This window comes from Trichogramma pretiosum, unplaced genomic scaffold (genome assembly GCF_000599845.2).
Source record: "Trichogramma pretiosum strain Unisexual culture from Peru unplaced genomic scaffold, Tpre_2.0 scaffold1, whole genome shotgun sequence".
Taxonomy (NCBI): Eukaryota; Metazoa; Arthropoda; class Insecta; order Hymenoptera; family Trichogrammatidae; genus Trichogramma; species Trichogramma pretiosum.
The window spans coordinates 3,257,049-3,280,520 of record NW_019641703.1 but is presented as its reverse complement, the minus strand read 5'-3'; the positions used below and the strand labels follow the sequence as shown (position 1 = coordinate 3,280,520).

Genomic DNA, 23,472 nt, shown 5'->3' with positions numbered 1-23,472 from the left:
GCTGTGAGCCGTACAAAATATTCAATTTTGTCAAAAAGTGCCGTGCGACCACCGCGTTGGGACGCTGCTGCTCATGCACGACTTTTTCTTGAACATGAACCCAAAACTCATGCTCTCAGCGAGCACGGCTCACAGCTCGGCGCCAGTTTTTCCGTGTGAATATAGCCAAGTCAGAGCTCCGCGTATGCCTAGCCCGTTAACTATTGTTATTGTTGCTGCATATCTAAAAGCACACGTGGCATCTACTCCGCTATGTTTAAGTCAGATGAAATGTCGCACAAGTATAAATAAAATCTTGAAATTTTTTTTTTAAAAATTCAAAATAATTAAAGTGCAAACCAGTCAAAAATCGAATTGAAAAACAATTGTCAAATTTTCTCAATTGTGATTATTTAAGATTTTTGACTTGCTTGAATTTTAATTTTTTTAAATTTTTTAATAATTTTTTCAAGACTTTATTTTTTATGTTTTCTTTTAAATTTTTCAAGATTTCTCTCCTTCATATTTGTATGCTTTCAGTTGATAAATTTCAAAGTTTCACTTTCTGATGGCTATATAGGCAACTAACTTAATATTGTATTGTAGATGTACTTTTTAAAAATTTTTTTGATTTTTTCATTGAATTTAAAAACTAATTGATTGTATCTAATTTTCATAGATACGTTTGAACTTATTGTAAATTTTTTATTTCGTTTCTATTTACAGACAAGCCAAAATATCGGCGACAAAAAGTATTTCAAGGCTGGCTGAAGCAGCAGTGAATCGTAAAAAAAATGTTCATACATTTTTTGCGCTTGGCTTACTACTTGGTGTTGTAGTGACCGAGGGTGAAAAAATTCGCGGCGGCAGCGCATTCGCGAGAGTACATTGTCGCTCGCGCGCGATCGGATTGTATGGATTTTTTTTCGGAGTTCTAGCTATATACTATACTACTATGCGCGCTGATGTGCATGTGTGCGCCGCCGATCCTCCCTGCATGTCCCCTACCTCCACCCACTCCTCCTCCTCTTTGAGACCACCCTCTCATCGGACATTCGTTTTTTTTTCTCTCGCTTTTTTTTCCCCCAAACGGTATATATAGTACATAGGGACGACGACGGTGGCAGTAATTTTAAGCCGAAAAGAGAACAATTTGGTAAATTTTTGTGGACGAGACTATCGCGCGTTGCACTGCGCGCCCCTCCCAAACGTACACTATACAGCTAACTTCAAAGTGTCTCTCTCTCTTTCTCTTTCTCTTTCGCAAATTCGAACGAATTATTTATTTCCTTTTTATTAAGCATGGCTTTATAAAATTTGTATTGATGCGCCGAGTTAACACTGAATGCAGCCCATACGGTAAAAAGCGACGTGTATGAGTGCGCATATGTATGTGTGATAGTGCATACACATACATACGAAAACACACGCGATGTTTTAATTTGAACTTTTATTCCTGCATTGCAGGGACGAGCATTGCATGAGGAGGGAAATCAAGAAGAGCGACGATGATGACGATGATGATGATGATGATGATGGTGGCAATGACGATGACGATGATGATGATTTTTGTGTAACTCGCTACATATAGTAGCAGGCAGCAGCGACGACAAAAGCAGCTTTATTACTGGACTTTGTTCGCTGAATTTCAACCCACGAGAGATATATGTACATATATTTTTTGTCCTGCAGGGGTGTCATTTCAAAAATTAGCTCATGACTCGATCGCATCGCATTCACTTTGCACCGCGCCGCGCCGAGTGTATAATGCGCGCATACGTCTACCCTTCACACATACAACGCAACGTAGAAATTTGCAACGCAGAGAAAGTGTCTGCACGCCATACTACTACTCTTGTATTTCGGCGCTGAAAAATTGTATATGCGCGCGCACACACACGTACACACCAACTTTCGCGAGAGAGCGTCATGAATATGCAATTAAATTCATCGTGCGTATGAATGAATTTTCGAATTTTCTCCCCCCTACGTAACTACATTTTGAAATCATTTAGAAGAGCGCTTATTATATATCGCGCATCCACCTGTGACTTATAATTATTTTTGTCTTCTGGCAGACGAACTTTTTTTTTATACCCTTCAGCTGCAGCAGCAACAGCGCGCCTACGCAGAGAATATATCGCATGCTATTTCGCGAATGGAATTTCTAAACAGCAGCATCGCGCGCTGATTAAATGGAAAAATCAATCGAACTTTTTTTTTGCACGGAAAAAAATGTTTGTTCGCGCAATCCGCAGTTTTTCCACGCACCGTGTGTCCCTCTTCCTCTTCGCTTCGTCTGTCGTCTATCAGATCGCGCGCGGGTATTTTTTTATCCTCCTCACTCTCCGGAGAATTCGATCCTATCGATGCGTTTTTCACTTTATAATGCAGCGGCATAGTGGCATCAAGCAGGTCCGGGGAGTGGTGGGAGAGGGTCGAGTTTTTGATTCACTCATTTTTTTCACATTTATTCCATTGTGTTGATTGGCAGAACGGATTTCCGGAATGATTCCGTATTTGCGATAACAACGAATAATGAAAGAGAGATGCAGCACATACGCATATACATTAAGGGGGTAGTAGCTGGGCGAGGTGGTGCAAATGATAGCAAGAGAGTGAGAGAGAGAGAGAGAGAGGTAAAAAACAGGTGGAGCGTAAAAAAAGGCAAAATGACGAACTCACAAAAAAAATGCGACGTGCTTACGATAAGTGTGAGTGAGAAGCGAATAGAGATTTGTGATGGAGTAGGCACGCAGCTACCAATCAAGCGGCTCGAAACCTCATCAGTTTTCCCACCCCTCCTCCTCCTCCTCCTCCTCCTCCTGTACCTCCTCCACCTCCTCCAACTCTTTTTTTTTCGCTCGCTCGCTCTCCTATATAACATACTGGCCTCTCTCTCTCTCTCTTTCTATCACCCTTCTCGCTCATCGGCGCCGATGGCAGCCGCGCAACCCCCTTTAGCGCAGAACAGAACTTCATTTTTTCCCCCGACGCGCGCGTGCAATCGCGATGCAATTATAATCCCAGCTTTATACAAAAAAGTGCATCGCTGATGTGATTGGCTCGCGTTCTCGCATATCGATGTATGAAGAACGCCGGGCTACCCATACTGCTGCAGCAGCCGCTACGTAGAGCTTGCTACTCTCTATATGCTCGCTCTACTGCTCGCGCCTCTGTAGTAGTAGTAGTAGTAGTAGCAGCAGCAGCAGCAGCAGCGATGCCCTGATGTAGTGATGCAAGCGCGCGTACTTATGTGTGTGTGTGTGTGTGTGGAGCAGCAGACAATGTGAAAAATAAAGATAAGAGAGCTTGTATAAGCGACGAGGTGCTTGTTATCTCCTATAGGCTCGTCCTAGAGCGTTTGAGATTTGTTCAAATTTCTTTCGATTACCCCATAGGTAATTACATGAAATTAATACTGTTTCAATGAGTTAACGACTTAATGAATATAAGTTAACATCGGGTATAACGGCGTAAGAATAAGATTGGCCCACTGCTGCTGCTGCTGCTGCTTCTGCTGCTACTGCGACTTCGACACTTTCACTGTATTTTATTTCGTCTTGTCCATCGCGCGCGTCTGCTCACTCGTGCCATCGTATGCGCTCGCAAAGCTCGCAACCGAAGCTTTTAGCATTATTTACGTTTTGAGTGCGGAACCGACGTGTATAGTACGTATCCCTCGTTCTATTTTTATAATCGCGCGCGCAAGTACGGCTTTAAACGGGCGTAGCGAACTTTCGTCTCGGGCGCATTAGATGCAACTTTCTTGCGTGCGCTCGCGCTAAATGCTTATAATTATAGCACCCAAACGTTTTGTGTTGCTGCGCTGGATGTTCGAATTATTATTAGTATTATTATTAAATTTTTTTAATTTTTAATGAAAAAATAAATTCGCCTGTAACTGAAAGTGCGTACCCGAGAATGGGCGGCGAGCCTTGATTATTTGTTAAGAGAACTGCGCGCGCGCGCTCTCCGGCTAGTGGCAGTCGAACTCAATTCTCAACTTTGTTAGAGTCATCTGGTGTTAGCACGGTAACAGGTAGTAGCAGCAAGTTTGCAGGGAAAAAAATTGCGTCGACTCGTGCGCGGCTTAAAAAAAAGGGTATATGAAATATAACAGTGAGATGAAAAAATGTTTTTTGAAGGCGGGGTAATGGTTTCTCATCTCTCTCTCTCTTTTTAATAAAGTAGCGCCCCGGCTAAACTAGATTCTCCTTTTCATAATTAGTAACAATATCTGCACGACTTCTGGCCGCACGACTACTACTACCACTACTACTTTGCCTAGTCGAGTTGTTCCTAATGAGCAGTAGTAGGTAGCGCGCGCGCCGCATGGTATAACGGCCTGGCACGAGGTGGTAGTGGCGGTGGCAGCGAGGAAATGAATGCGCACGCGAAATCTCAACGCGTAAGACTTTTTGAGAATTCAATTTCGTTGCTCTTTTACTCTGTGTATAGCGCACATATAATTGTTTTCCGTATAATGTAGGTACGTGTGTACATGTTGTACATATAATAATTGGAATATTATATATCTGTGTGTGCTATACGAAACAAGCCTCGCTCGCGTTGCAGTAATTATTTTGACTACTTCTCTTCTGCCGCGTGTTTGTATGTAAAAATAGTATAAGTATAATGCATAATTATTTCGTTGCATGTGTTTGCCTTGTGTGTCGAGCACAAACATCATACTTAGCCTCGTAGTTATATTGTTTCATTTCAAAACTCTCTCCAGTAATTAAAATACAACAGTCATTTTTTTCTTTCTAAATTACGTATAAACTTAATCCCGTTGAGATGTTTTTCGTCAACGTCCGCTCGGTGATAAACTACGATGCGATACCGTAGATTTAATACTAATCTTTTTTTTGCATTGATTTGTTTCTGCTGCGCCACGAGGCTGCTCGCAGAGTATATAGCCGCTTCAGTCTCGGTAACATCGAGGGGTCGTAGGCGCGCGCGAGCGTATATAGATATATATAGGATCGAGCGAATAAGCGAAAAGACGAGCGAGAGAGGGAGAGGGGAAAACGTAATTAATTATCCCAGTAATGACTCTGACTGATGAGCGCAGCCGGACAAGTCCAGCCAGGTCGAAATAGCAACGACGACGACGGCGACGTCGGCCGTAGCACCAGTAGCAGCAGCAGCAGCCGCCCTTTTTCCGACCTTTTTTTCACACGAGCGAACAAGCGCAAATTCTGTTCCGCTACTGCTGCTGCTGCTGCTGCCGCCGCTGCTATACTACTGCTGATGCAAAAAATCTGAATCTACAATGTGGCTGACACCGTGAATGCGCGAGAGAATTTACGGGATTATTTAGAGCACTGAATTTGTGACGTTTAGATAATCAAAGTAGCGTAAGGATGAGTAATTTAAAAATATTAATTATGATTTTAAAAGCATAAGTTACTTCGACATCAATCGATCGATATTATACTAACAAAAAAAATTAATTCTCGAAGAATGCGTGTAACAAATAAGGTGTACAATTAAAAAAAACATACCTAGCGCTAGTATTGAAAATTTCGGAGAGCAAGAAGTGGCCGCAGTATAAGCAGACACAACGAGATGTACTTTTGCGAATATATAAGAAAGAAAACGCGTTCACTCGCCGACACCATGACAAAGTAAAATTTTTTTTCACACCCCGAGCTTCTCTCTCGCACTCGCCTGTTTTAATATTTTAATAGGAATTGTATCCGCTTATTCATGACTTGGCATTTTATAATGATATTCTCGCTCGCGCGAGAAAAGGGCGAACGAGGGAGAGCGAAAGAGCAAGAGAGAGAAATTGGTTGGCCGCTGCTGCTATGCGCGAGATGTATTATCATATACATTTAAAGTTAAGTGTGTGTGTGAGTGTGCGAGAGCTGTATCGTGCGGGTACATAGGATCGTGTTATGAGTCCAGGATTTGTCTTTTTTTTTCTTCTCGCTTCGATTCTGCTTCGTACGTGTCTGCTGCTGCTGCCTCATAATCAGTTCCATTAAAGGCAATGCTTTTTTTATTGTTCTCTTCGCATTATATTATAATATATATCGAGGTCGTGCTACTACTTAATCCAACTCGTGTGACTCCAGTACTGCCTCTTCTCGCCTGCGCTTTATACAGGTTGAGCTTTTCGAATTCTCCAATGATGTAAAAATTCTTTATTCATCATCAAATTTTAAAGGGTACAAGTTCGTAAACTTCGTTCCAATAAATACCACCACTCGTCGAGCAGCTCGTCACGGTCCTTCTTTTTTTTCTCCTCCCCGTACGCGGCTTGCAATTATGTGAGTCATAAAGATTATTACGATCCTCGCGTATATGCGCCTCAATCGTTGATTTTTATATGCAAATGTGTAATGAATCGATCCCACATGCTGCTATACATTGGCGAAGAGAGATAATGCACAGAGAGATAGTATGCGGACCGCAGTATTACCTATCTGCGCAGCGATATGACCCTCTTCCCATTTTTTTTTAAACCACCCCTCATTCTATATAGATCCAAGTGTAAAAGAGATTTTTCTTTTTTCGCTCATTTTCTCTCTCTCTCTCTCTCTCTCTCGCTGTGTGTGCTCCAGCTCGGCGCGTATATATTCCGGGGAACGACGAGGACACGGCACACGTAGAATGGGCATATATATACGCGAAGAGATGCAAACGACGACAGCGACGAGATTGATGTCCCTGGTAATCAGCGCGACTATTACTACGCCGAGGACGACGACGACGACGACGGCACACGAGCTCACAAGTTCATTTGTTCCCAAAGCATAACGTTATATAGAATATCGAGTGCAGTTTAACGTAGAAAGAGGACTTCTCTCGGCATAGCCAATTAATCGCCCTTTCACTCGTCCTCGTCATGGGGGAGGGCCGAGGCGCGCACACGTACAATATTTAAATTAGAGATCGGTAATGTACACTAATTTCGTTAAAAATACTGCCGAGGCAACTGAGAAGCCTTACTTAACGGCATTCGCGCGTCAATTCGTTAGGCAATATAAGCTTCTCTTTCTATTTCCTTTTCTCGCGCAGAGCTTCTAGCCCTCTGCTATTTCTCTCTTTCTCTCTTACCTTTGCCTTCACTACATACACATTCAAAGGTATATAATGTAGCCGCTTCTCTCTTTCTGCATTTGCATAATTCATAGAGCGAGTTAATGTGAAATTACATCAAGTGCCTAGGCGCTAGTCGCTCCTGTAAGGTAGCAAGCAGCTCGCCCGCGCGCTTACTACTCGATATCATCGTAATTATAAGGCGGAGCAGCAGCAAGAGGAAAACTCCTTGAGAAAGTCAACTGTTGAATATACACCTATATATACACTGGAAATACACACACAAACCCCCGTGTTATATCTGTGTATATAAGTTGGTGTGTACATGAATACAGAGTTGTGCGAGAGAAAAGTTTTGCTTCGGATGTTTTGCTTGTGTCAAGAGAGAGATACTTGCCAGGGTCGTGCAAGTCTAATGTGACTAACTGTCTCGTGAATTATGAATTCGCCTTTGAATTTTTGACAACTGCTTTTCGTTCTGTATAAAAAAAGGACGATGCTGCGGGGCTGGCTATCTTTTTTCGAAGCTCAGCAAAAGTAACGGGGAGCTGCAGGGTATAAATCTACGTGAAAAATGCTCGCGCGAGAAGCGCCGCGCGCATTACAGGAAACGTCGACTGGACAATGAAACATCTTGTGTCGATATACTCGAGACCGGCGAGGAAAGCGTCCGAGCGCGCGCAGGCAGTCGATGTAACCGATTGATGTCTCGCTCGCGCGCGAACCTAAAGGAAAAAGAAATGGAGAAACGTCGAGCGAAAAAGCTGCGCAAGAAATCATAGCAAACTTGCCTGCAGAAAGAAAAAGGCTGTATATATGCGGTCGTGGTGTAATGCGTCGTACGTATACAAATACACCACGCGAACGCGGGTTGAGAAAAAGCGAGAGAAAGAGAGAGAGAAACGCGCGCGGTATTTTAATCGAAATGGCTTTTCGCTCGCTCGCTCGCTCGCTGTGTGCTGCAGCCGAAAAAGTGTATCGCGCGCGCGAGAGTTTAGAAAGAGGATAAAACAAAATGAGTTCATTTCTTCATGAAAGGCCGATAAGCACAGCTGATTTATATTCAGTCAGTTCCGCGCATTCGCATATATACGCGCGCGCGCGCTTACGTGCACGTATATATTACGGATTGTGTATACAACTACTGAGCACGGCCAGCAGATCGAAGCATCGGATTCTTCCCGCCCTGTGTGTGCTGCTCTCGCAATTTTGCCCCCCGCTCGCCTCTTGCCCTTCCTTTGCCAATTCTCTCGATTTATACGTGTGTGTGTATATATGTTTGTGTGTGTGACCAAGCGCACGAGATCCCGTACCGCTATCTATATATTTTTCTCTTTCTCTCTCTCTCTCTCTCTTCTTCTGTGTTTTCAAGCTCGAGAGCTATACTGTACAGATAAAAGATCGTTTCTCACTATATACGTTTACGTGTGAGTATGAGTAAATGCGTACATATATGTACTGGACGTCTGGCTTCGGGTAGATAGCTGCTACTGCTGCGATGCGCTCATCGTCGGTGGCAGCTCGACTCCCGCGACTTTGTACGGGGGAAATCGTTATTCGCGCAGTGCACCACCGGTTACTGCTACTGCTGCTACTACTACTACTACTATTAATACTACTACTACTACTACTACTACTACTACTCTATTCCGAGGTCGAGGCTAGTAGGTGCAGCTCTGTGCGCGGCGGCACATAGACCAGGACACGGCGTGGGTGGGTGGATGAGTAGGTGGGAGAGGGCCAGCGATTTTCGGGTAGGAACGAGAGAGCGTGGATTTTTTCCAATCAGCTAGACAAAAGGATTGTTTGGCTTCATACAATCGGCTGAATCAATTTCGACGCGGAAACGAATCCGATCTCAAACTCTGTGCTGCCCGCCACCGCCGCTGCTGCTACTGATACTGCTGTTCGAGGATCGTTTTTTTTATATTTGCTCAAAAATTAACATTTGATCAAATGGTAAAAACTGCGAGAGAAAGAGAGAAGGACGAACTAGAGAGAGAAAGAGGGCGATCAACTGCGACTTAACTAGATTTCATGAGTTTCATCAGTTTCAATGCCATATATATATAACGTCGATGTGTTATTAATATACATTTATATATGTATGAATTCAAACTGAAAACCCCTATTGCTACAGTAAAACTTACGCGATTGTATTTTTTTCATGAATAGAGGAACAAAGAAAAATAACTTGATTTTATCAAATTTGCACGATTTTAATTGAAATATTATATTAAGTCTATTAAATTCTCCAAACCACTTGAAAATTTGAAAATATATGTGTAAACCGAAAGGTAAACAAAATTTATTAAAAATCTCAACTGTACTAATATTTGACTAATGATAAAAAAATTGACATTTAAAAGTTTTCAAATTAACTTGCAATTAATTGGCTTGATTTTTCGTACAATTGTATTAGGAATATTAAGCTCACTTTAAATGACCTAAAAATCAACAATTTATTATAGTTTTCAAAAACTTAGAAGAGTCTTCAAACACTTTATAACTTTATAACTGATTTCTACTTTAAGACAACAGATGGCGAGTACCTATGTAATAAAAAATCTGCAAGTGGCAAAGTGAAAATAAACATTTAAGTCAAAGTATCAAGTCAAAGTACGCAATTCCTCTTGCTCTCATCTCAGAAATCATATTTTTGCTGAATAAATTCTCTCTTAACTTTCTTTGAATTGTTACAGAAAAGAGATGTCTGATTTAAAAAAACCCGCATGTATTATGTAGATTTGTTTGAATATATACTTAGTTAAAAATGAATAGGGCAAAAATAGGTAAAAAAGAAATGTGCACGACCATGTGTTCGAAACAAAAGGATCGTAGAGCCGCTTCTTCTTTTTTTTTGCATTCGCTGCCTCTTTCTCTCTCCTCTTTCTCTGTTCGCTTTAAGCCCTACGTTCGGTCACATACACACACTGCATAGCTGAACTATTCGGCGCTTTGACAAAGCAAATGTGCCCGCTCGAGCCAAAGTCAATTTCAGTCGACATGCATACATATAGGAATAGGTCCTGCAGCAGCAGCAGCGTATAGATATATAGGAGAGAAAGAGATTATTTCTTATTGAAAAGATTTTGAATGAGAAAAGAAAAGAGCGCGATTTTGCACGCGTGTTATATATCGTATTAGTGGTATAGCGCTACTGCTTTTTTTACAATCGATTATTTCGGTTAAATTTTCATTAAATTACATCCCTCGCGCGTGCGCAAAAGTAAATCCGATTGTATTTTTGATCGTCTCGAAAGCTCCGAGTAATTATCTATCGATAAAACGCAAGCCAGGAGAGGGACAATAATGACTCTAAGGTATTTGGTTATACATTTCTGAATTAGAAAAGGGTGAGTCAAGTTGTAAAATAAAGCGTTGGCTTCTATGTTTTGTAGCAAGAGGCATAAAGCAGCATAAATCAGACGATTGATTGGTAAGTGCACTAGCAAACGTGGGTATGCGTAAATACGTCTTGTAACAAGCGTAACCCACCATAGAAAGCCATGCGGACCCTTGCTTTGCTTTGCGCAACCCCATGCGTAAAAGAGGACAAATCTCGACTCGAGCCTAGAAAGTATGTGCGCAATTATGCTTCTTCGTTCGCTCCTTAATACAATATACATACCGCGGGTATATAAGACCATTTTTCTTCTAAGCACAGTAGCACATAATTATCGTATACGCTCGAAACGAATTTTTTTCCTTTCTCTTTTTTTTTCTCTCTCTCCCAGATATAGAGAGCAGCAGCAGCAGCAGCCACCAAGAGAGGGTGGAACATTAGGAGCAGAGGTTTCATTCGGTGGGGTTCTGGAGAGATAAAGGACCGAGTAGTGCGCGCTATTCCCCGTCTATATATAAAGCTATACGCGTACATCGTATAGTAGTAGTAGCATAGTAGAAACTTTAGAATTAGAGTCGTAATGAGCAGTAGAAGCTCTCTAGCTGCCCCCTCACACCGCCACCACCCCCGCGCACGGCGCTGGCTGTAACGCTACACTTTACAGTTGACCGTCGTTGGATTTACGTCTAGATGAGGCGAGAGAGAGAGAAAGCGAGATTCGAGATTTAACACACGTGCGGGCACGCGGAATCGTTCTCTCTCTCTCTCGCTCGCAATAATAGTGCGACGATGACGACATAGCTGGCGGAGCTCCGCAGGCTATAATTACGAGGACCAAAAATCAATAGACGTCCTCCAGCGAGTGCTCAGGCCACTGGGTATATGCTGTATATAGAGCATATTCTATACCCCGCGCGCGCCTGCTAATAAACACGAATTCATCTTTAAACTTTTAGTTTTCAATTTTGAAAATGACAAATTCAAAAGATCAAACGAAACGCGTGCGTTGTGTAATTCAGCAACCTTCCCACCCCGACCTCATCTGGTCAGTCGATGAAACGCGCGTAAGTAAATTTTATCGTTACAGACATCGAGCGAGTACGAACGCGCGCGAATATCCGCAGCGGCGCGCCGGACTGGAACGGAGCAGAGGCAGGCAGGCAGGCAGGCAGCAGCGGCGATAAGCCATAATGGTATCGTACATAAATTATGATTATTTGCAGTCATCAATGCGACGCGCGTAAACGCGTGTACACGATACGTGTGTGTGTGTGTGCGTGTGCATATACGGTACCGCCGTGTAGAGGTATACGCTATAATACGCAGAGGCGGTAGCGGCGGCGTTCGAAACGTGTTTGAAAACGTTTAACGCGTGGTTACCCGCGTGCCTGCCGCGCAGAATTTCCGCTTAATTGTTTCTCTCTCGCGAGCGACGCGCGCCTACCTATACACACGACGATGCCGACGACGATGATGATGGGCACAAATATTGTGCTTATAATCAGCCGATATACACCTGCACATGCATACACACGTCTGTCGCTCTGCCGTATATATGCACCCCCCGTGCTAATTACCATCATTAAACGGCAAATAAATTAGCTCCAATAGTCCGCGCCAAACGAGATTAATCTTTCTCTCTGCGCCGTACGCGAGAGCTATACGTTTTCATAATATTAAACACTTGTTTCCACATTAAATCGATAAAATAATATCGTCGCACTGAGTAAATTATCATCTCATAAGTGTATAATTAAATTACACCGTTTGTGCGATCGTTAAATGGTACCGAAAAAGATGCATTGTGAAAGTGGACTTGAACTTGTCCATAGATGATCGTTATAGTGTTTAAGATCGCGTTTTACTGTTTTGCATAGATTTGTGCATGTTCTCAAGGCAATATGCTCATGGTTGACGACGATGGCTTGTCTTAATTGGTAGAACTTTGACTTTTCTCTTGTGGTTTTCGAGAATTCAGACATAAGCCATCTAGCGGTAACTCAGGTACTATTTGATTTCGACGCGCGGTTGCTATTCTAAGTGAACGTATACATCAGCCGTACAGCATCAGCTGGTTTTTTATTATCTGATGTATACTAGATTTTATAAATACAATGCAGCCAGGCGTATATATCACCGCGTCCACAGCGCAAAAATCGCAAAATCTTATTCCGATAAACGCGAGAAAATCGATCGGATACTTACAATTGACGGCAATTATCTTATACGGACTTTCTCGCGAGCGGACCGTGTGCGACAATAAAATATTTATTTATTATTATCATTGTAGAACAGCGCCAGCAACAGCAGCAGCGGTAAGTGTGACTCGAGGCTGCTATAAGTACGCGGTGGCGGAGGACAGCAGCGTATTATATATACGGAGCAGCTGTACATAAGATCGGCGGCGGTGGTGGCGGCGCGAGCGGAACAACAAAGGCGTGTGGCAGCAGCAGTAGCAGCGGTGGCAGCTCTTTGTGGCGGCGCGATCATGCTTATAATAAGCGAAATGGAAATAATCAGCATAAATGTGTATTAGTAATTAAGGCAATAATCATGCAAATTAAGCCTTTATAGTTATAGCTATAGTTCTCTCTGCTGCGTTTCTGAGTGCACAACGTATACTACACGTACATAAGAGTGCGCACACATACGTAGACGCGTGGAGTATAATATACAGCGAGGCATAAATCATTCAAATGAAGCTTGCATCATTTCGTTTGCCATTACAAGAGCGAGCTGCAGTATGCATGTATACGAAACACAATATATATACGCACACACGTTTGTGCCAAACCCGCACGATAAAATGTACTTATACGTAGTCTAGCGTGTCTGGCATACATTATATCGCGCCTTCCTGTGTGTGTGCGTGCATTATACGCCGATCGCGAAGCGCGTAAGCTGCGCGCATGAGATGCGGGTCGAGAGAGAGAGAGGAAATAATAGGTGCATGTCAAGCCTACTGGTTTTTTCTCTCTCTTTCGATACATTCGTTCGAGGGTTTGTAATGCGCCGAACCAAGTCATCGTCGCCATGTACTGTACAGCGTACACTACGATTTGCTCGTCGCGCTTGCAGTAATTATTCGCGGACACAAAGCTGCAACGATATAATTGCAACGAGCTCGAGCCGCGCGTATTGTACATCGATGGAGCGGCAGATCGGATGCTGCGCACAGTCTGTCGCCAAGCGCGTATATGGAAATGCCGATGCATACATTTTCCCCCAAGTCTTGCCTCTCGGCAGCAATTTAATGATAACGATGGGTGCTTTCGCGGAGCTTGCGATCTATTGCTCGTGAACAAAAACGTATGTCACATGCTGCTGCTGCTTCTAAAAGTAATCTGCTTCCCTTAATTTGCTTTCATCGTGCGCACGGCAAAATACTACGCTTAACCGAAGCACACACGACAGAGAGGAAAAAAGCGCGGAATTCAACTTGTGTGTATATGATTACGTGCAACGAATGCGCGGATTCGACACACTTATAACGATACATAAGTTCGATTGTGCGCAAGGCAGCTATTTCCAATCTCCCTCGTTTTCTCGACTCTCGATGCGGAGAGCGAGAGAGCTTTCGTAAATGAAATTATTTTTGGCACGAGATCAGAAAAGCTTTTGGGCGCTTTATGCATCGATCATTACTATTATCCATCCTCGTTAAGTTATTTCGAGGAATGTGTTTGAGATTACGAATTATTGAAAATAGAAGCAACGCGCGCACACTGTGAGCCATCGATGTATACGGGCTCGAGCTTGCGCACATACATTCGCGCACGAGCTATACGCATTCGTTACACAAAGCCTAATTAAAATCATTAAAAGCAGTAGTCCGACGTTGCGTATACAACAACGGCACATTGTGTTTGACTTTTTCTACATTTTTTTATCGTTACATCGTTGTCATCGCCACGCTGCTGCTGCTGCATGGTAAAATGAACGACACGTGTCGGTCGATTGCCACGACGCGGAGACAGAGGCGCAGTCGACGACGACAACGAGGCGAGAGTTTAGATACGAATCGCTGCTTTATACGTCTCTCCTTATGTAGCATTCACATGCTACACGCTTATCTGTCATGCGGACACGATCTTGTACATACGGTGATTATTTCATTTTTTTTTTCGTTGCGCCGAAATAACGATTCATCGTTGTCTATTATAGGACAACGACGCGTCCATGACTTAATGCCGTGGCGATTGATTTATCAAGATTCCGGTTCAAGAGTCAGTTCGACAATGGTAGACTGGATGTAATATGCTTGCAGCATATCGAGGTCGAAGCGTCTTTTTTGGATCATTGATTCGCAGACGTGTACGTGTCGCACTCTAATGCGGGTTCTAGCTCTCCGAGCATACACAGTACACGCACGGTAGGTAAACTTAAATTACACGCATTAAGTAGGAGATCGGCCGGATCGACCGGGACAACAAGGTTTGAGAGATAGGCGCACATTGCGGATCGCACTACAGGGATGAGAAAGGCGACGGCGTTCAATTCGATACCCATACAGTTTTCGTCCTTCTCCCACACCCTGTAGCTGTGTAGTCGTACATGCTGCACACATACAGCACACGCTCACGCACGCATAGTCTCGAATATAATCGTGCGAACGTTCAGATAAGTAGCTTATACGCAGAGTATGGCTGTGTTTGTGAGCAAGCGCCTAGCTCTAGCGCGCCACTGGCCACAAGGGCCACTGACCAGCGAGGACAAAGACTGACGAAGACGAGATAGAAACGTGTCTGTGTACGCAGACAAGGCGCATATAGATGTGTCGTATCCTAGGCAGCAGCGGCAGCAGCATAGTTAAGTGTAGCTGCGCGCGAGGTAGACGAGCTGCTGCTGCTGCTGCTGCTGCTGCTGGAAGGGTAACAACGCATTAAAGGCCTGGCTGGCAAGCATAGTTTGTGTTGTTGGGCTGCTGCTGCTTCTACCCCCACGTACGCTCATTGTGCAAACAATGCTTCTCCATATCGACGACTACAACGACGTGCTAGACTAGGCTGGATGCTGCTACTGCTCGCCGGAGCTATGAGACGACACGACGCGATCATGCTCCAATCGGCTTGCTCCAATAATGAACGCGACTAGTTGTTGAGGCCGACACGTGCATAGAGAGCAGCAGAATCAAGAGAAAGAGCCAGAGAGATGAGCAGTGGGAGGAGAAGAGTAAAGACAGGAAGCCCGCGCGCCTCTCGATATAATGAGCGATGCATCTCTTACTAGGCCCTAAAGCCAGGGCGCGTATTTAATGGAGAAGAAGAAAAAATCGACGCTGATTGATGAGGTCTACTACTATTATTACTGGGCTTGCGAGGCAGACGAACGATCTCGTAATCGCGATGTCGCGCTTATAACATTGCGCGATCAGAATTATTGCGGCAGAGGAAAAACAAAAGATCAGCGCGCAGCTCAGGAAACGCTTTCTCTCGAGGACATCGTCGTCGTCGTCGTCGTTGTCGTTATCGCACGATTATGAAGTTGCAACACGACCCACAACGCCACCCCAAGGCTTGGAAGTGTAAAAAACGATTAGTATACTCGCGTATCTACCGAGGCGCAATGCTGCTCCAGAATCGACGATTCAAATTTCGTACGTATACAGGGTTGAGAAAGGGTTCGGAGTTGCATTGTAAAGAAAGAGGAGGGGGTAGCTTATACCGAGTGTGCGGATTATTATCGTGGCCGTCCATGCGTGTGGCGTCTCTGGTCTTCGGGGAGTTGAGAAAAATAAAGACATCCACCACGCTTGTGCCCTCGACGATCACGGAGCAATTGGAGCGCTGTTTTATCCTCGTATGCGCCGGTTGCCTATTGCGAAAATCTTTAGAACAAAGGTTCCTAGGCCCGACGTGGCGAAGATAACCGAGCAATGATTTGGGTGAATTTGAAATGCAGATCACAATGCACTTTTGATGTGCTGCACGTGGTATCCGATACACACACATAAGTACACACTCGCACACGCATACAATTGCACATGGAAGAACGTGTATACGAAGAACGAAGAATATGGCGATCGTGAACGGGTGGACGGGTACACAGGGAGTGAGAGAAATTATACGCGGTATGAACTTTGTAACATAACTTGAGAACTAAGCGCGTGAACTGAATGCGCCAATTACAGATTCTGCAGCTCCTCGAGATTCCTCTTTCTCTCACTCACTCTTGGTCTATCGCTTGTGTGTGTGTGTGTATAGAGTAGACATTTGTCCAGAAGCTGCCTGTGGCGCCCGACCCCCGCGCGCGCGTAACGCTCTTCGTACGATCGTGCCTTCCCGCAGTCGCTCTATCTCTCGCTTATGTACTACCTACGTATACGTCCGAGCTCGTTGTACATACTCCGGTCCGAGAGTATATAGAGAGTGTGAGCTCGTCGGGACTAGGCACTCGGACATACCCCACCCTCCCCCCAAGCCCCCCCATTACTGCCGTGACTGAAGGATCGAGCGAACGCCTTGCGGTTTTCTCTCGCTCGCGCGTTCATGGCCGCAGCGAGCTAGCGAGAGAACAGCTTCCTTCCGCTGCTAGCCACTGCGCTGCATTCCCCATTGAGGAGCTAACTCTCGCATCCCGAAACTCACCCTCCGCACCCCCAAAACTGACCATCTCGCACCGTTGCTGCTGCTGCCTGACTTTGTTTCGCGCATTGCTGCCGCCTGATATATACAACGCGCGCGTCAAACTAACTTCGAGCCAACTTGACGCCTTGATATACTAGCAACTTCTGCTGGGCAACTTGGTTTCGATAACTTGTCGCGCTTAGCGTCAAGTCTTTACACGCGGTTGGCTGGCGCCATTAAAAAGAGGAAAAAAGGGACAAAGTTATCGAGATAAAATCAATACCACCCCCCGGTGGTTCTGCGGAAAAAATGTAAAACAATCAGAAGCAGCAGCCTGCTACATACTCGGTGCGCGCTCAGACTACCGCTTCCACACACGCACACACGGCCACAACTGCCCGCGTATACGTTCGCATACTCGACACGCGGGCGGGCGGGTGGTGGTGGTGAATGTGTCCCTGTGCTCGCTGCCACCGTGTTGCCTGTTCCTGCTCACATACACACACTGCTCCAGCAGTACAATTGCTTTTTTTTCATAAAATTTTTCTCGTAAATCTCGACTCATTCCGCGTGTATAACGTAGGGAGAGGAGAGAGAAAAAGAGAGGGTAATAATCAAAGAGCCATTACTCGACACACTGTCCCTCGCATTCACCGACGCAAGTATAAGCATGCAAATGTAAAGTATGTGTATATGCGCGAGTGTGGGTGTGGGTGTGTGCGTATGTGTAAGTGGAGATAACCTCATATTGAGCCGTCAGAGGCGCGCGCGTTTTTTTCGCATTATAAATTTTCTGGCTCGGACAGGGCGAACGTGGGTGCACACCCACACACACACAAACACATGTGCACTTGCAAATGCTATAATGCTGGCTCGCATGGGTATAGCCGATCGCACGCACGCAGCTCTATAGGTGTCTGTGTGTGCGCAAAGCACAAGAGGGTGAAAGCGGCAAGCGGCTTGGCTACGGCTACCTAATATATATACATGTTATATGGACGCTTCGCGCGCTATAGGGTAAACAAACCGTCGTAACGACGCGCCAAAGCGTGCATGTACACTGTATGCTCACAAAACAGAACACAGCAGCAGCAACAACTACCTACCTAGGCGCTCGAGAGAGAAGAAGTTATGCCATCAACGCTTTCACGAGCGCGTTATGGTGTCGCGCGCACCACCCCGTATCGCATGCACGACTTTTGAGAAGGTGCTACTGCAGGGACTCGAATTGTCGTGCGATACTCGTGATGCATTTTCGGAGCCGAATCGTCGAAAAACGGCCTGCGATTTTAATCGATGCATCATTCGTTTGGTACAATTGGGAATTTTCATCGGTAGCAAAGTGTCACGACTGATATTAAACAACGCTTGGTGACGTCTACTTGTATGTCGCATCGGCCGAAAATTTTCACACGATCGCTCGAATATGTATACGCTTATGCATGCACATTTTCGAGGCTAAATTCATTTTGATCAGCTGAATACATTAGAGAGACAAAGAAAGAGAAAAAGAGAGCGAGAGAGAGAGAGTGAAGCTCGTATAATGCGTTTTACGTTTGCGCTCCCCTATTTAAATGAACCCTTGAATTCATCCACCACCCACCCGCAGCACACACATGTACACGGCACACAGACTCGAGCATGTATGTATGTAGAACGGACAGGCGCACACGCACATGCACACATCCACCTGCTTAACTGCACGACCTCGCCAGTCGCTCATAATGTAGAGGCGATACGAGCGCGAGACGTATGTATAATGTAAAGTAAGCCCGAAATCGTCCGTACGTTTGTGTATCTACTCACACACTTGCAGCCGTATATACAAGTATTGTGTATAATATATGGACTGGCTTGTGCACGCAGGGGAAACAAACACTGCAACTTCAGATATAACCCCCCTCCCCGCCTTGAGACCACGTCGCACAGCGGCAACGCACACACACACACACACACACACACACACTCGCGCGCACTTTATACGCTGCATGCGCACAGTGCATCGCCCACATACGTACAAGTAGGGAGAATGAAAAAAAAGAGAGAAAGGGGTGCAGAGGCGCAGCAATTCGCAGGGGGGCGAGAGAGATCTGATTGGAGCCAATAGTTATCCCGGCTATACGTACGAGCGCACACGCGTATGAATACGAGCATGAAAAAAAAAATCTCCCTCTATTGCGAGCGATGCATTCGTTAATAATATACGAGAAAATCTGATTATTTTTCTGCCTCTGCTTCTCTGCTACTGCTACTGCTGCCATTACCACTACCGCAATGAGCGCTTTTAATTTTGAGAGAGAAAGAGAAGGAGAGAGAGAGAGAAAGGCGCATGCTATAGACCCCGTTGCATATGCATGCATAAACGCGAACTCGCGGTTTAATTTTGAGTTCGATATGCCAAGCAACCACGTGTGTGATCCTGCGTGAATGAATTATCTTCTATTTCTAAAGTAATAAAGGTTACACCTGAGCAATACACTTGATACATACACATATCTGTCAAAGGCTTATTTATAAGAAGCGTCTAGATTTTTGGCACTCGTGAGTTCTTACTACGCCCTCTAGAAGTGAGTTTGAAAGTAGAACTCATTCGTTGAAAAGCAAAGTCAACGAGTTTTAGAAAATTTTTGAAACCCCTTACACGTATTTCTCAACTAATTCTACGACTTTCTTATTCTTTGCATTTTTTTGCTCAGAGTCGGTTCTTTCCGAGTTGAAAAATTGCAAGTCCAAAAAACTTTCAAAATCACGGAACGCGGAGGTTCCACGTAACTTGGAAAATAAGTGACACCCTATGATATACAAGGTACATTTCGTATTCCCAATGAAGATATCGCATCGCGGCTGGCTACAATTAACGACGTTACACACGAATCCACCTTGAGCCCGCGCGATCGCAGCACGAAGCCCGAGCTATACCAGGGATCTATATTATAATGTACGGCGCCGCACCACCGCCGTGTAAGATCGCGAGTGAAACGCGATAGTATTATGCATAGCAGCTGCCTCGTGCCAGTGATACTACTACCACTTGCACACATATATACATGTGTTGAATATATGTACAGATAGAGATGCATACCCCTGAACACACGTACACACATAGTAGTCGGGATATAGAGAGAGAGAGATAGAGGTGGAGGAAGGTGTGCGTATGTGTATACAAGTGTTTCATTGCATTTAACCTAAATCGAGAGGGATAGTTGCCTCTACTCTACTCGACTCTCTCTCTCTCGCGCGCGCGCGCGAGCAACTACCATAAGCAGAGCATGTGCTCGCGCATAAATCATCGAGCATTATGCGAGGATGAAGTAATTTCTACCTTATGTCGAGCGAAACATGTGTAAAATTATGCGAGCTAACTACGTACGAGATCGCTGCAGCATGTAAAAATAATTTTTTTTTCTGAGTTGTAAACAGGCAGAGTATGTCACTAAATCAAACTAATTTTTTTGATTCATTTTTTCGAATATTTTTTTGATGATCACTAAATGATCATTTAAAATATTTTAAAATGCATTACCATTGATTGGCTCATTTGAGCGATTTTTCGGTTTAAAATTATTGAAAGCATTTCAAACGATTTATTTGTTGCAAAATTGTAGATCAATTTAATTACGATAATACCATTTTAAATATCCACCACTAGATGGCGAGTATCTATTATCTGCAAACCTGCAAGTGGCAAAGTAAACATGATTGTATAAGTTAAAGCACAGTTTTTAAAATTTTATTTCATCAAGTATACGGTCAAATAATCTAAAAAAATTAAGTTCAGTGCGATATATAAATAGAGATTCCGTTCTCGCAGAAAGTATTGCAATAATAATTAATTTAGCACGTATAAAATTGAACGAATGTCGGCATTTATCCGCGCTGGAGTTTGGTTCTCAAGAGTACCAAAATGCTACTTAAGGGCACACAAGCTGCCTGAAATGAGCTCGCTAAGGTGCAAAATGATGAAATAGAGAAGCGCCTTCACACACATGGAATACCTATACGTATCTATATATTGGTGTAAGTGCGCGCGAAACGAAGCCAAAGAACGAGCGAGTGTTTGTGAAAGGGTGAGCGTGAGCATACGCGCGGGGTATACGGATAGCAGCAGCATCGTCAGTAGTAGTAGCAGCAGCAGCGTAGAAGGGATGAAGCTTAGATCGCTCGGAGTAATTATTACGGATTTTCCGGATCTAATTCTCCGGACGACGGTAACACGACACAATTCACTCACGCAGATTGCGCTCCTCTCTTTCTGGCTCTCTTTCTCTCGCTAGCTGGTGCTGGCTCTCGGGAAAGCGACGCGCCTCTGCTATACTAGTCGAGTAGTAGTAGTAGTAGTAGCAGCAGTAGTCGAGAGAAAGGATGTAAATTACTGTCAGTCGGACGCTCCATTTTACCCGAGCTTTTTCTCGCCTGTCTTTTTTCCATCCCTCTCTTTCTCTCTCTCTCACTGCCGACACACCAGCCGACAGTAGCATTTCTGACCGTTGTATATATACAGAATACGGCAGCGAGAGAGAGAGCGACATGCAAGCTTGGCGTCGATTATATTCTGCTTGCTCCTGTGTCCACTTTTCTGTCTCTCTCTCTCACTCTCATTCTGTCTCTTCTTTTTTCTCTCTCTCTCACTCACTCTTCCACATGCGTACATATCGCAAGCACAAAACCACTTTCGCTCTACGTATATTTCGCTATACGCGTATGTGTGTATGTGCCTGTACTTGCTTTTTTCTCTGCCGCGCAGCTTTTTAAAGCGCACGCAAGAATCGCTGCGCCCCGAGATTTAATCGTTTTGTTCGCAAATGTTACCCTATTATTTTCGACTCATGTGAATAAACGCACGCGTATGTACGCATTATATACAAGAAGCAGCAGCAGCGGCGGCAGCGGCAGCTCATCTGCTACAGGCCACGTGCGCGCTCGCACGACGAGGTGGGACGAGTCAAAAAATATAATGTATACCGGGCTCCGCAGCGTATAGCGCTTGCTGGCTTCTGCTCGCTATATTACATTTATATACAAAAATAGTATCATAATACGGAAGGCGAAATGAGAAGAAATTACAAAAATTATACCCACGCAGCAAAATTTTTAAATATTTTAGTTCTGTACGTATGAAATGCCGCGGAAAAACGCGCGTATACGCGCTCTCGCGCGCACTTTTTTGTCTGTGTATTATTGCGATTCCGCATAATCGTTTCATTAAGAAGATAACGTGCGACACTGCCACTGTTGCTGCTGCTGATGCTGTTGCAGTGCGAGGATATATCACATATAAAGAGTCAATTTTTTTTTCGCGTTGTATTTTCGTCGTTATTTACACAAAACCAGTGCACGCGCGCGGGGCGTAATGAACACGAGAGAGCCCGAATATGATCAGATGTATGCCGCTATATATGCGCGAGTGTGAGCAAACAGCACGTTTTTCAGTGTGCGAATATTATTGCTTTTTCTGCAGTACCGAGAGCGCTTGTTGAGCCCCTCTTGCCGCTGCTGCGGTGCAGTGTACTTGCAACGCGCTGCAGTTCGCGAACTGCACAGGCCTCATTAGGGATTATTTTTCATTCGCGGCATGTTTGTGTTCAGATTACAAGGATTGATAATAAAAATAACGATTATAATGCAAATGAACAAATAAAAAAAGCTCCCGTAATTCATTGGCAAATATATGTACTGTATGTATATCCCGGCTTGCGGTTCGTGTACTGTACATTATATGCATATCTTTGGGCATCAAGCTCGCAGCAGCATAGTTGTACCGCCAACACACAACACGCGTCAGTCATATAGCTTAGAGTGAGAACTGACGATATTATTATATTCAGCTGTAGCTATATTACTGCTACAACTATGCATTCGCCGCGGCATGAACGCGATATAATAGTCATTATTTTAATTGCGCGCTTTTCTTGACAAATTGTGTAGATGTTTCATACTTTTATTATTTCGCCCTTATCTGTCATCATTTATCGCGCTCTGCATTCTCTCTCTTTATATAAACTTGCACACAAACGTACTTTGGCATTCGATCGACGACGGCGAAGCTCATTACGCGCTAGTTGCACGCGGAATCCGAGCCGCATTATCGATCAATTGCGTCGTCGTCGTCGTCGTCGGCGCCCGAGAAACACGACGCGATGCCCCCGCGCAAGAACTGCGAACGGCAAAATGTATACTTAATAAGCATAATGATTGTTTAGCCGCGCGACTGCATGCCGCACGTATAGCGGCAAAGCGCGAGAGATATAATATTAAGGGCGACGAACGATAAGTATCGCGAGCGCGAGTCAAGCTCTCTCTCTCTCTCTCTCGGCTTTAATGCAATATATACCATATATACAATGCAACAGACAATATTGCTCAGCTCAGTGATACGCGACAACGACGACGACTACGACGACTCGAGGCCGTACAATAAAAGATTCAGGTCACTCCCGCTAGTAGTGTACTTTAATGAGTTGTGTATGTATATGTGCGTGAGTCGGTAGTGTACATGTCCACGAGCTGAGTAGCATCATCATCATCATC

At 44.4% G+C, this 23,472-nt stretch overlaps 1 protein-coding gene across 4 annotated transcripts in view; it reads right to left on the bottom strand.

Moving 5' to 3' along the window:
* The window catches only part of LOC106656865 (POU domain, class 6, transcription factor 1), a 163,228-nt gene that overhangs the window by 97,889 nt on the left and 41,867 nt on the right, over positions 1–23,472 (bottom strand). The window lies entirely within an intron of this gene.